Source organism: Dama dama, chromosome 22 (genome assembly GCF_033118175.1).
Source record: "Dama dama isolate Ldn47 chromosome 22, ASM3311817v1, whole genome shotgun sequence".
NCBI classification, from domain to species: Eukaryota; Metazoa; Chordata; class Mammalia; order Artiodactyla; family Cervidae; genus Dama; species Dama dama.
In genome coordinates this window covers 14,457,503-14,469,344 of record NC_083702.1, presented here as the reverse complement: position 1 = coordinate 14,469,344, position 11,842 = coordinate 14,457,503, and the positions used below count along the sequence as shown (strand labels likewise).

The 11,842-nt window shown below is 42.8% G+C and overlaps 1 pseudogene; it reads left to right on the top strand.

Annotated features, from left to right (window-relative positions):
• LOC133044068 (KANTR integral membrane protein-like) lies at positions 1-226 on the top strand (annotated as a pseudogene).
• Positions 227-11,842: the final 11,616 nt, after the last annotated feature.

Sequence of the window (11,842 nt, the reverse complement as noted above, 5' to 3'; positions counted from 1 at the left end):
ATGTCTCCTTTTTCATTTCTAATTTTATCTGAGTCTTCTCCCTTTTATTCTTGGTAAGTTTGACTGAAGGTTTATCTATTTTGCTTATCTTTTTTAAAAAACAACTTTTAGCTCCATTAATTTTTTCCACTGTCTTTTTAGTGTCTATTTCATTTATTTCTCCTCTGATCTTTGTTATTTTGTTACTTCTTCTAACTTTGGGCTTACATTGCTCTTCTTTTTCTAGTTCCTTGAGAGGTAAGGTTCAGTTGTTTATGTACCTTTCCCCCTCTCAACTTCATAAAATCAGGCAAGAAAATAAAGGAAATGTGGGAATGCTTTATAAATTATAAAGTTATAAAAAGATAAGATTTAATTTGATTGTTAAAAGCCAAGGCCATATTTGGATATGAGGATCTTAATATCTTTTGGGAGGTAAGGCAGGACATGCATGGGTGGGTGGGTAGATGGAAGGAAATTAAGTAAATAAATATGTATTGAGTGTATCTTTTGTGTCATATACTGTTTCAAATATAGAAATATTACATAAGGGTGAACAAGACACTTGATCTCATCCCTTGTCCAGTAGGAGAGATATATTAGATCAATAAACAAATACATATGTAACTATAAACTATGCTGGGTCCTAGGGAAAAGGGGTCAACATAACTCATATGACAATAAGGGAAGGCTTTTAGGATAAGATGATGTGAAGCTAAGACCTGAAAAATTATTATTAGCCAGACAGAGTAAAGGAAGGTGCTTTCCCAGGCTGAGGAAATAAAATGAAACAAGCAGAATTTTTAAAAAGAGCAGTTGAGGTAAGTACACTGAGTAGGGAAAGTAAATTCCCAGATTTCTGGTTAAAGGACCCGAAATGGGAAACGCGGGAAAGAGCTAGGGAGATCAGAGAGAGGGGAAAGCTGGAACCTACACCACAAAGTAGTTTGTGAGCTCCTGGACTTACTCCAGAGATGTGTCAGCATGGATCTGATCTTAAACATCTTACTGAAAACTTTGAGAACTGAATGATGAGATAGATCACTACCCAGATTCCAGGCTGTCTGCTGAGCAGCACCAATGCAAGAAAATTTCAAATAGCACTGCAAAGGCTTTGAAAATAGAACCAATATTCAAGCCATAACCCACAAAAAGTTTTGTCTGAACTTGTGGCCTGAAATAATAAAATGAGTTGGTTGTCTGCTAGGAGAAAAATATCAACATTCTCCATAGGATTTAAATAAAACCTAGAATCTGATAATATAACATTGTAAATGTTGTGAATACCATCTAAAAACACTTGCTATACAAAGAACAAGAAAAATCTCAACTCCCAAAGACAACCTAAAATCACTCAGATGTTGGGATTATACCACAAAGCTATTAGAAAAAATGCTTTATTAAATAAATACAAACTCTCTTGAAATGAATTTAAAAATTCTTAGCTGAGAAATAGACATAAAGAAGAACCACATGGAAACTTTAGAACTAAAAAATTCAATCTCCAAAATAAAGGAAGAAATCACTGGATAGGGTCAGAAGCAGAATGGAGATGATGAAGAGAGGAGTCTGTGAACTTGAAGACAGATCAAAAGAAATTCTTCATGCTAAACAACAGAGAGAAAAAAATCGGGAGGGAAATAAGCTAAACCTCAGGGGACGGTGGGTAAATAGTAAAGTGTCTGACATTCATGTTGTTAGAGTCCCAGGAGGAAAAAGACTGTGGTGCTGAAACAATATTAGAAGAAATATTGGCTGAAAACTTCCCAATTTAGTGAATGATATAAATTTAAAGATTCAAGAATTTCAGTAAATCCCAAACAAGATAAATTCAATGAAATCTACATCCAGACACATCAAACTGCTGAAAGCTAAAAATAAGCAAACAAACAAAATTCTTGAAAGTAGCCAGGAAAAACCAACGCTATAGCCACAAGGCAAAACCAACATAAGTGGCTGCAGGTTTCTCATTAGAAACCATGGAAGCAGGAGGAAGTGGAAAAAGACTGTCCAGAATTCTATACCCAGTGAAAATATCTTCAGGAATTAAGTGAAATAAAGACCTTCTCTGATGAAGAAAGACTAAGAAAATTTGTTGTCAGAAGACCTGCGTTAAATATATTGCTAAAAGAAGTTCTTCAGACATTAGAGATTCAGGAAGAAACGTAGAAGATCAGGAATGAAGGAAGAGAAACTGAAATGGTAGATGTTGAGTACATATGGTTGACTGTTCTCCTTTTCCTCCCTCCTAGCATTTAAAGAGTGAACCCTTTAGCTTGGTTACAAGGCCTTTGATAGTCTGCCTCCCCATCACTTCCCCAGCCTTGTTGCCACTCTCCAATCTACCCCCCCCAAACCATTTTCTTTTGACCAGTATAGTAAGTATTTTAGACTTTCAGGGTCACATGTTCTCTGTCACAAAGACTCAACTCCAGTTGTAACACAAATCAGCCATGGGCAATGTGTAAATACATGGGTGGAACTATGTGAAAATAAAACTTTAATTACAAAAACAAGCAGCTGGCTGAATTTGTCTCTTGAGCCACTATGTGGTGACCCCTGCTTTAAACAATTGAACTACCTGTGGACAAGGCATTTTCTTTCATCTCTCGAGCACGTCACAGTCTGCTGTCTGGAATGCCTCTTTCCTTTGCCCTTTGACCTTTATTCATCACCAGGTCTCAACCCCGGATGCCACTTCTTCAAAGACTCCAGGGACTCTCTTTTGCCTCTACCTCCATCGTTGCACTTACTGTGCTAATGTATTTACCTACTAATGTATTTACATGTGTACTTCTCCATCTTCTCCTGCTAATTTATGAGCCTCTGGAGGGCAGAAACTATATCAAGTCCACACTTCAATCCCTAGTGCCTGGAAGAGTGCTTGGCACATGTAAGAACTCAATAAAACTTTTTTTTTTTCCATTGAGTGAATGGAAGGCCAGTAAGTCTCTGGCTGGCCCAGCCCCAGTCTTCAAACTTCAGGACTGGGGAAACTGCCTGGCTAGATGGTTGTATCACCATGGAAGCTGTGATCTGTTTGGAGTAAGCCACTCCTTCGCTTTGGCCCAGCTTCCTCTTCCAGGGAAGTAGAGGTCCAAAATTAAGGACCAACCACTGCATCTCCTCTCAGACAGCACCCATTCCGTCCACCTGGCAGCTCAGAGCTGTCTGACCCCACTTCTGGCAGGCATTCTCAGCCACTGATTTTAAAAATAAGCCACGAGGGGGGAAATTGCTACATCTCTTTCCAAAGGCCCTTGTAGATGCCAAAGCGGTGGTCAATGAACCATTTGTGGTTAAGGGTGGAGCAACCGCCATTCAGCCAGCATCCTGGGGACTGTCCCTGCCTGTCCAGTATCCTCCCTTTCCCGCCCATCACCAGTGAAATGGGAAAGGGCGACTTTCTCAGCTGAGCCATCAGGTAAGTAAGGAGCTGAATGGTCAACCAGGTATCCCGTTCTGATCCAGTGCTAAATCTCAGGTGAAGACGTGGACACTTCCTGTAGGATCTTACAACCTAGTTGAAAAAAAAAAAAAAAAAAAGGCACATATGAATCAATTAGAGATTAGAAGAATGCATTTATTATCACTTTTTAAGGTGGCCTCTATGCCAGGTACTGTGGGGTGCAGAGTCGCAAAGATGAAAAAGAAGAAGAGTCCCTTCACTCAAGGAATGGTCCGTCTTAAGTTTATGCTGAAGTAGGAACAGGTTGATCGTGTAAGGGAGCTTAGGGTAGAAGATGTCAGTGAAGACTGACGTCAAAGGCCCATCAAGGAGGCCGAACTTGAACTGGTCTTGAAGAAACTATGAGACAGAGATTTATGAACCGAAGGGGGAGAGGATTTTAGGTCAAGGAAGTGACAGGACCAGAGGTAGGGAGAACAGAGAGTGGTGAAAAGAAAGGTGAGTGGGAAGAAGCAAGGCTGGAGAGATCAAGGGAGTTCAAAGACTGTGCACTTAACTCCAAGGCCGAGGGTGACAATAGCCTTCTTTTTAAAAGTTGAGCTGTATTTCACATGCCATAAAACTCACCTTTTTAAAGTGTAAGTTTTTACCATCCTCACAAAGTTACACAACCATCACCATGATCTAATTCCAGAACAGAGAATATCCTTCTGTACATTTCTGAAGAGAAAGTGCATGGAGTGAAACTGTGTTTCAAGAAGTTCACCCCAGCTACAAAATCAGGAATAACGTGAGGAGAGACAGGACACAGGAGCAAGCTAAGAGGCCCAGAGGCGTGGAGACCTGGACAGAATAGGACGTACTGCCACCTCCTGCCTACGATCATCTCACTCTATCCAGGACAGCAGGATGTGTGTCAGGATAATTTACTGAGATGATTGACTTTGTCTTCTTCCCTCTGTATTGCCCTCTTGCATTCCTAGATGGTGCAGACATTGTGTTCCCTCATCGATGCAGCATGGGGAGTGAGGCCAAAAGCAAGTTACCTGTAGACAACCCTCCTTCCTGACTTCCATCTAGAAATTCTGAGCTCAAGGTCGAGATTCTGTTGGGAAGGGGAGACCCCCTGGGGACAGTGGGAGCTGAAACTGAGCCATCAGAGAGAACGGAGCAGGGCAGGAGAGTCCCTCAGACTTTGAAGAATCAGTGATCTCTGCTTCTGAGACTAGTGGGGAACTCAGAGAGGGTGATGGTGCTGTCTCCTGGAAGCATGACCCCAGGCGCTAGAGCTCCCAGGGCTACGAGCCTCCAAAATGACTCCTGTTCCCAAGTGAACCTATCAGCTCAGCCAAGTGGACCGAAGACCAGAAGGGCCTGTCTCCTAAGCATTCTGTTATGCACAAAACTCCCAGGATTCAGTCCTGCCCTGCAGAGTGAGGAGCCCCCGTGATGATGGAGTCTGCATCAGCCCAGTGGGCAGGGTGGGGCTCCGGCAAGCTGGGGGACTGTGGAGCTTCTCGAGAGCTGGCAAGCAGTGGTCACAGCAGAGGCTGGAGGCCTGAGCCTTGGCACTGCTGTTTGACAGCTGGCGAGCTTAGGCATCTTATAAACCTCTCTGTGGCTGGGTCTCCTCCAAATGGGGACAATGAGAGTCAACTACCTCACAGTGTTGTCCTGGGGGTGAAGTGAATGAATGTAAGTAGAACAGTTATAACCTTGCCTGGCACATAAAAAGGCTACACAAAAGTTTGCTTGTTATAGGTTAACCTGGTGCCTCAGACTGTTAAGAATCTGCCTGCAATGCAGGAGACCTGGGTTTGATCCTGGGGTCAGGAAGATCCCCTGGAAAAGGGAATGGCAACTCACACCAGTATTCTTGCTTGTTACTACTAACTAATGAGATGAAAACAAATAGTTGGAGGCAGGAAGGAATGTAGACATCGAAAGAAGATAACTATTGTGTGATTGTGTAGAAATAAGGGTGGGAAAAGAGTGGAGGGGATAAAGAGGAGAAATAGGAGGAATAATAAGGATGAAAGACTGAATTAAGAGATAACTGTTTAGACATGAAGGAGAAAGGACAAGATAATAAAAACAGAATGAAGATGAATTAGGAGGGAGAAATAGATGGTTTGAGAGATGATAGAAAATAGATGATAGATAGATTATTGATAGATGATAGATGGCTGATAGTAGATAGATGATAAATAGAGATAGATAGGAAATGGGATTGAGAAATAAATAGATCACATAATGAAAATGTTATAGAAGTAGAAAAGTAGTGGCAAAAAGTAACTGATAAAATGATATGTGACAGAGATCAACTGATACAAATGATAAACTCAGAATGAAACAAGTAAATAGCCTCAGATGCTAAAAGGAAAAATGCACCCAGGGAAAACTAAAGGAAAGGTGTTGGTGAGGACCAGGTAACTGGGGGCTTCAGTCTGTGGGTGGAGGGGCTGCGGTCCCCCTGCCGCGCCCTGCCCCCTCCTCCCCACCCACTCCACTCCTCGGAGCTCAGCCCGGCCTTCTCTGATTTCCAGACCATGCTCCTCCACTTGGAAACTCCCCGTTCTGTGTACCACACAGTTCAGAAATGGATTCTCTTCTGTCTGGTTTTCTAATTGCTTTGTGGATGCAATTCCTGTTTTTGCTCCAGAAGACTATTTCCCTAATGAACATAGGTCCACCCCTCACTCCACTTTCTTGGTGTCCTGCCCCGTATGGGGTTGGGAAAGAATCTGTTAAAGGAAAGTTCTGGAATGGAAGTGAGAATCCTGGGGACAATCCCACCTCCAACTGCCGCTGTCTCCCCCCTGCCAGACATCACCAGTCGCCTCTGGAAGGTTCATCTCCAAAAGCTTAGTCTAGGGGACGTTGTTCAGCCTGCCCCAGCCCAGAAAAACACGTGTGCAGTACGTGATGGTACCCGCCCCACATGTGCCTCTCAAGGGTCTGTGTGTGTGTGTGTGTATAAGTCACTCAGTCATGTCCAACTCTTTGTGATCCCATGGACTACAGCCTGCCAGGCTCCTCTGTTCATGGGATTCTCCAGGCAAGAACCTTGGAGTGGCTAGTTGTCCCGTTCTCCAGGGGATCTTTCCTCTGCAATTCAGCATTTTCCTATAAATAATTGGTCTCCCCTTCAAAACTGTGAGCTCCCACAGGGCAGAGACCATGTAGGTAAAGTTGCAAAAATATTATAGGACGAATAGGTGCTTATATTCTGTCTCCATCGCTTTTAAGCATCTGAAAATCTCCACTGCCTTTCAGTAAACATGCTTCGTCCTAAGGGCAGAAATTGTGTGGTGAGGAGAAGGGAAATCTTGGTTAAGAAAAGAGACATGAGATTCTCTGTTTGCACACATCCTGAATATAGGACAGGGGCCCTGTTCATACCCAGAGAGAGAGAGCTCTGGTCACCTCAGCCCAAGGAAACTCCCCCGGACTGATCTAAACCCGTTCCTTTCCTCCTAGACGAGAGGAAGGAAAAGTTCCATTCATAACCACAGACAAATAAAAGTCTTCCTCCCTGATTATATACAATTTACAGCAGAGCATGTCATTTGGTGCCCAGGAGCCTGTAATAGCTGGAATTACCCTTGTTCCTCTTCCTCTCGAAGGGCCAGAGCTGAGAAGTGCCCTGTGATTATGGCTCAGGGTATGACATCTCCACACCAGACTGACTTGGCCTGGTTTGCTGTGTGAGGGTGTGTGTGTACGCGTGTGTGTGTGTGCATGCATGCGTGTGTGTACACACACGCGTGTGCAGGTGTGCATGTGTGTGTGCACGCACACACGTGTGTGGGTGTGCATGTGTATGCACTTCTAGAATAAAAATTTCCCAGGTCCTTGCATGGTTTCTCAATTCATAAGGAATGAATTAAGATATTTTTGTCTCTTCCCTCATCCTTAGTGGAAGGAAGGAAAGAAGGGAGGGAGGGGAAAGAAAGGGGACAGGGAGGGGAGGGAGAGAGAGAGGATGGAAAGAGGGAAGGAGAGAGGGGCAGGGAAGGAAAGAAGGGGGAGAGAAGGGGCAGGGAGAAGAGGGAAAAAGGTGAGGGGGAAGGAAGGGGGAGAAGGAAGGAGGAGGGAGGAGAGGGAGTGAAGGAAGGGGGAGAGATGGGGCCGGAAGGGGAGGGAGGAAGGAGGATGGGACGTGGGGGCAGAAAATAGAAACAGCCATGCCCCCACCTTGCAACCCTGCATGTGGATTGAGAACTCCAGTATCAACAGAACAGAAAAGCTGAATTAGTCGGGGGGCTGCGATGAGCTAATATCTGTAGAACAGAGAGGAACAGACTCCCTGGATTGGAAGGTGAATGCCACACAAAGGCGGTCATGATTCATTCTCTGCTGGAGTTTTGCTACACATGTAAAATATTAGAAGCCCTAAGTCTGGGGTTGCAAGCTGTTTCTATTGAGGGTCAAGTAGCATGTATTTTAGGCTTTGTGAGCCGTCCGATCTCTGTCACAACTAATCAGCTCTGTAGTCCGAAAGGAGACACAGACAGCAGGTAGACAAATGCCTGTGATCCAAACAAACGTCAACACAAAAACAGGCAGATGCTCCAGTCCGGCCCTCAGGATGGAGTTTGCCCTGACTTCTGCCCCCGAGCGATTTAATTCTCTGAGGACCTGGTTTTGAAAATTTTTGATACTTTTAGAGTCAAGACTAAAAGATAGAAAGACAGGAGAAGGAAAGGAAGACCAGGAAGAGCTGGAGAGTGGGCAATAGTTGTTTTTAGAACAGGGGCCAGGAGGAGCACCTGGACGGATGGGCTGGGCGCAGAAGGAAGAAAAATTTCTGTTTGAATCATTTCTGGATGAAATTTAGGAAATCCAGTGGGGCTTTGAGTAGCTACAAGGAAAGCATTTGTGACCAAGTGCTGAAGAGTAGAATTTGAGTCCTGTCGTAACAAGTCTTTCTCCCTGTATTCATTGCAACAAATTCGCTCCAAATTTAGTGACTTAAATGTTGATCCAAATACTGTGTGATTAAGATATCCAGAGTACCCAGATTCTTGGAGAAGATAGACATGGTGGTTGGTTGCCAAGACCTGGGAGGGAGTGAGAAGTTATTGTTTAATGAGTACAGAGTTTCAGTTTGGAAAGATGAAAAACTCGGTGGAGATGGATGGTGGTAGAGGTTTCATAACAAAGTGAATGTACTTAATGCCACTGAACTGTGCACTTAAGAACAGTTAAAATGGTAAATTTCATTTTATGTATATTTTGCCACCATGAAACAAATAATTAAATCAACCAACTCTTAACTCAATAAATAAATAAATATGGATCATCTTCCATTGTTTCTGGGGGCCAGGAAAGTCAAGAGTGGCCTGGCCACGGTTTCTCACGAGGTGGAGTCAGAGGTCAGCCAGAGCTGCTTTCATCTGAGGCTTGGCCGAAACTGGAGGAGCTGCTGCACCCACGTGCCTGAAGAGCCGGCACGGCTGTTGGCTGGAGGCCTCAGTTCTTTTCCATGTGGCCTCTCCGCAGTGCGGCTTGAGTGTCCTCACAGCATGGCTGGGGCAGAGCAAACCAAGAGACCCAAGTGGGAACCGCCGTCTTTTCATGACCCAGCATCAGACCTCATACACCTTCACATCTGCCATACTCCGCGGGTCACAGGGACCTGTCCTGATTCAATGTGGGGAAAGGCCAGCCAAGGGGCCCATCTTAGAGGCTGGCTACCTCCCACCTAAATACAAGGACAGCTAAAAGATGTCTCTCTGGTTTCAGTCTGGGATCTGCACATTAGGAGGACCTAGAAATGTGTGTTTGCCTCCGTCTAAGGAAAGAGAGCAAAATATACCACCCAACTTACAGTTGCTTCAACAATGAGATTTATTTCACTGTCTAGAAGCAAGAGATTTCAGGGCCACTTAATTCCACAGCTCAACAGTGTCAGGCTCTTGTTCAGCCTCCTGCAGTCTTCTTGGCTTCATGGAAGCTTCATGGTCACAAAAGGATTGCCGCTGCTCACACTACATGCATACACCACTGCATGTGAAAGCAGAAAGAAAGGAAGTCTGTTGAGTAGCTGGCTGACATTGCTTGTCACAGTAGACTGATAGGTATATGGCCACATGTGACACTCTGAATTGACTAACATGAACAGTGCACTTGTAACTTTCTAGAACCACAGGATCTCAGAGTCGCCCAGTCCAGTTTCCATCTGATGTTTGCATCCCTTCTATTGAATCCAGGGGACCTTGCTGTATACTACAATTTCCTCTCCCATTACTCAATTAGCTTGGGCACTGTAATTATATAACAGAGCCTCTAGGTCAAAGTGCAGAATAGCTAGAAAGGTCAAGAGTTGAGGCTGAGGTAGTTGAGGGACGATCCCTGAGCCCTGGCTGGTAGCAGAAGCTCTGTAAGCACTAGTGGAGTCTTTTATTAGGGGCGGCACTCCGACCACCATGGAGCTTGATGTCTCTCCTGCCCTGAAAGTGAGTTTCGGGTGAGGCACATCCCCCTAAATGACAGTAACAGTAAAACCCCAAATAAATTGGAATCACCTTAGCATCTCTGAGGAAATCAGTCGTTTTTACATGTGTGAATCTATTTCTGGTCTATATTCAGTTCCACCATTCTATGTGTCTCTCTGAAGCCGATACCACCCCATCTTGACTTCTGTAGCTTTAAAGTGCTGAAATCAGCTGGTGTCCAGTTTTCTAATTTTGTTCTTTCAAAAAAATTTTTTTTTGGCTATTACAAGAACCTTTACATTTCCTATAAATTTTAGACATATATTTCCTAAGTTTTTAATTATTTGGCTGCACCAAGTCTTAGTTACTGCATGTGGGGTCTTTAGTTTCGGCACACAGGCTCTTAGCTGTGGCATGTGGAATCTAGTTCCCTAATCAGGGAACAAATCTGGGGACCTGACTGGGGATCGAACCCAGGCCCCCTGCACTGAAGCTCAGAGTCTTAGCCACTGGACTACCAATGACGTCCTCTACATTTCCTATAAATTTTAGAGGCAAATCATCACCTTCAACAAGAAGCCCTCTTTTAAAAGAGAAAACAGGTTTACCGAGGTATAATTTGTATACCATAGAATTTATGCATTGTAAGGGTAAAATCCAAAGAACTTCAGTAATTTAGAGAGCCATCATCACAATTCAATATTAGAACATTACCATCATCCCTAAAGGATTCCTCATGTACATTTGCTGTAATTCCCCTTTCTAACCCCCATCCCCAGGCAATCAGTAATCTGCTCTGTCTCTGTAGATTTGCCTTTTAGGGACATCTCAGGTAGAGTCACATAACAAGTGTTATTTTTTATTTGTCTTCTTTCATTTAGCATAGGGTTTTCAAGGTTCTTCTATTTTGTAGCATGTATCAGTACTTTGTAACAGTTTATTGCCAAATAGTATTCCTTTGTAAGAACAAACCACATGTTGTTTACACATTCACCAATTGATGGACATTGGATGGTTTCCACTTCAGGACAACTGTGAATGATACTGCTATGAATATTCATACACAAATCTTTCTATGGACATGTATTTTAATTTCTCTTTATGTTTAACTTTTGGGGGATCTGTCATCTAGTTTGCAAGATTGCGTCATTTTACGTTCCCACCAGCAATGTTAAGGGTTCCATTTTTTCCCAGACTCTCACAGACTCTCCTTATTGTCCTTTCTTTTTTAATTTTAGAATCATTCTTGTGGGTGTGAAGAGTTATCTTGTAATTTGAATTTGTGTTTCTATAATGACTTGAGCATCTTAAGCATCCTTTCATTTGCTTTTCGGCTCTTCATACATCTTTGGTAACTCACATACTAAAATCTCTTGTCTGTTTTTAATTGGGCTATTTGTCTTCTTATAATTGAGTAGTAAGAGGTCTTTATATATTCTTAGCATAAGTTCTTTATCAGATATATGATTTGCAAATACGTTTCCAGGTCTGTGATTCGTTTTATTTTCTTAGGGATCCATAGTCATGGAATGTCTATCCACTTATTTAGATCTATAATGTCTTTCAGCAGTGTTTTGCTTTTTCAGTGTACAAGTCTTGAACATCATTACTTATATTTATTCCTAGTTTATCATTAGTTAAATATATTCTTTATGGTGCTATTGTGAATGGAATTATTTTCTTAGTTTTATTTGCAAGCTATTCATTGTTAGTTCATAGAAATACAATCAATTTTAGTACCCAGATATTGTATCCTATAGTTTTTTGGAACTTGCTCATTAATTTTAATAGTTTATGCGTTTGTGTGTGTGTGTGTGTTTTACTTCTTGAGGTTTTTTTTACCTACAATATAATGTCATCTGCAAATAAAGACCATTTTGATAACTCCTTTTCAACCTGGTTGCCTTTTACTTTTTCTTGCCTAGCTGCACTGGTTAGAATCTCTCACTGGGTAGAAGTGAGAGAGAAAGCATGTTTGCCTTGCTCCTGATATTAGGGTAAAAGCATTCAGTTT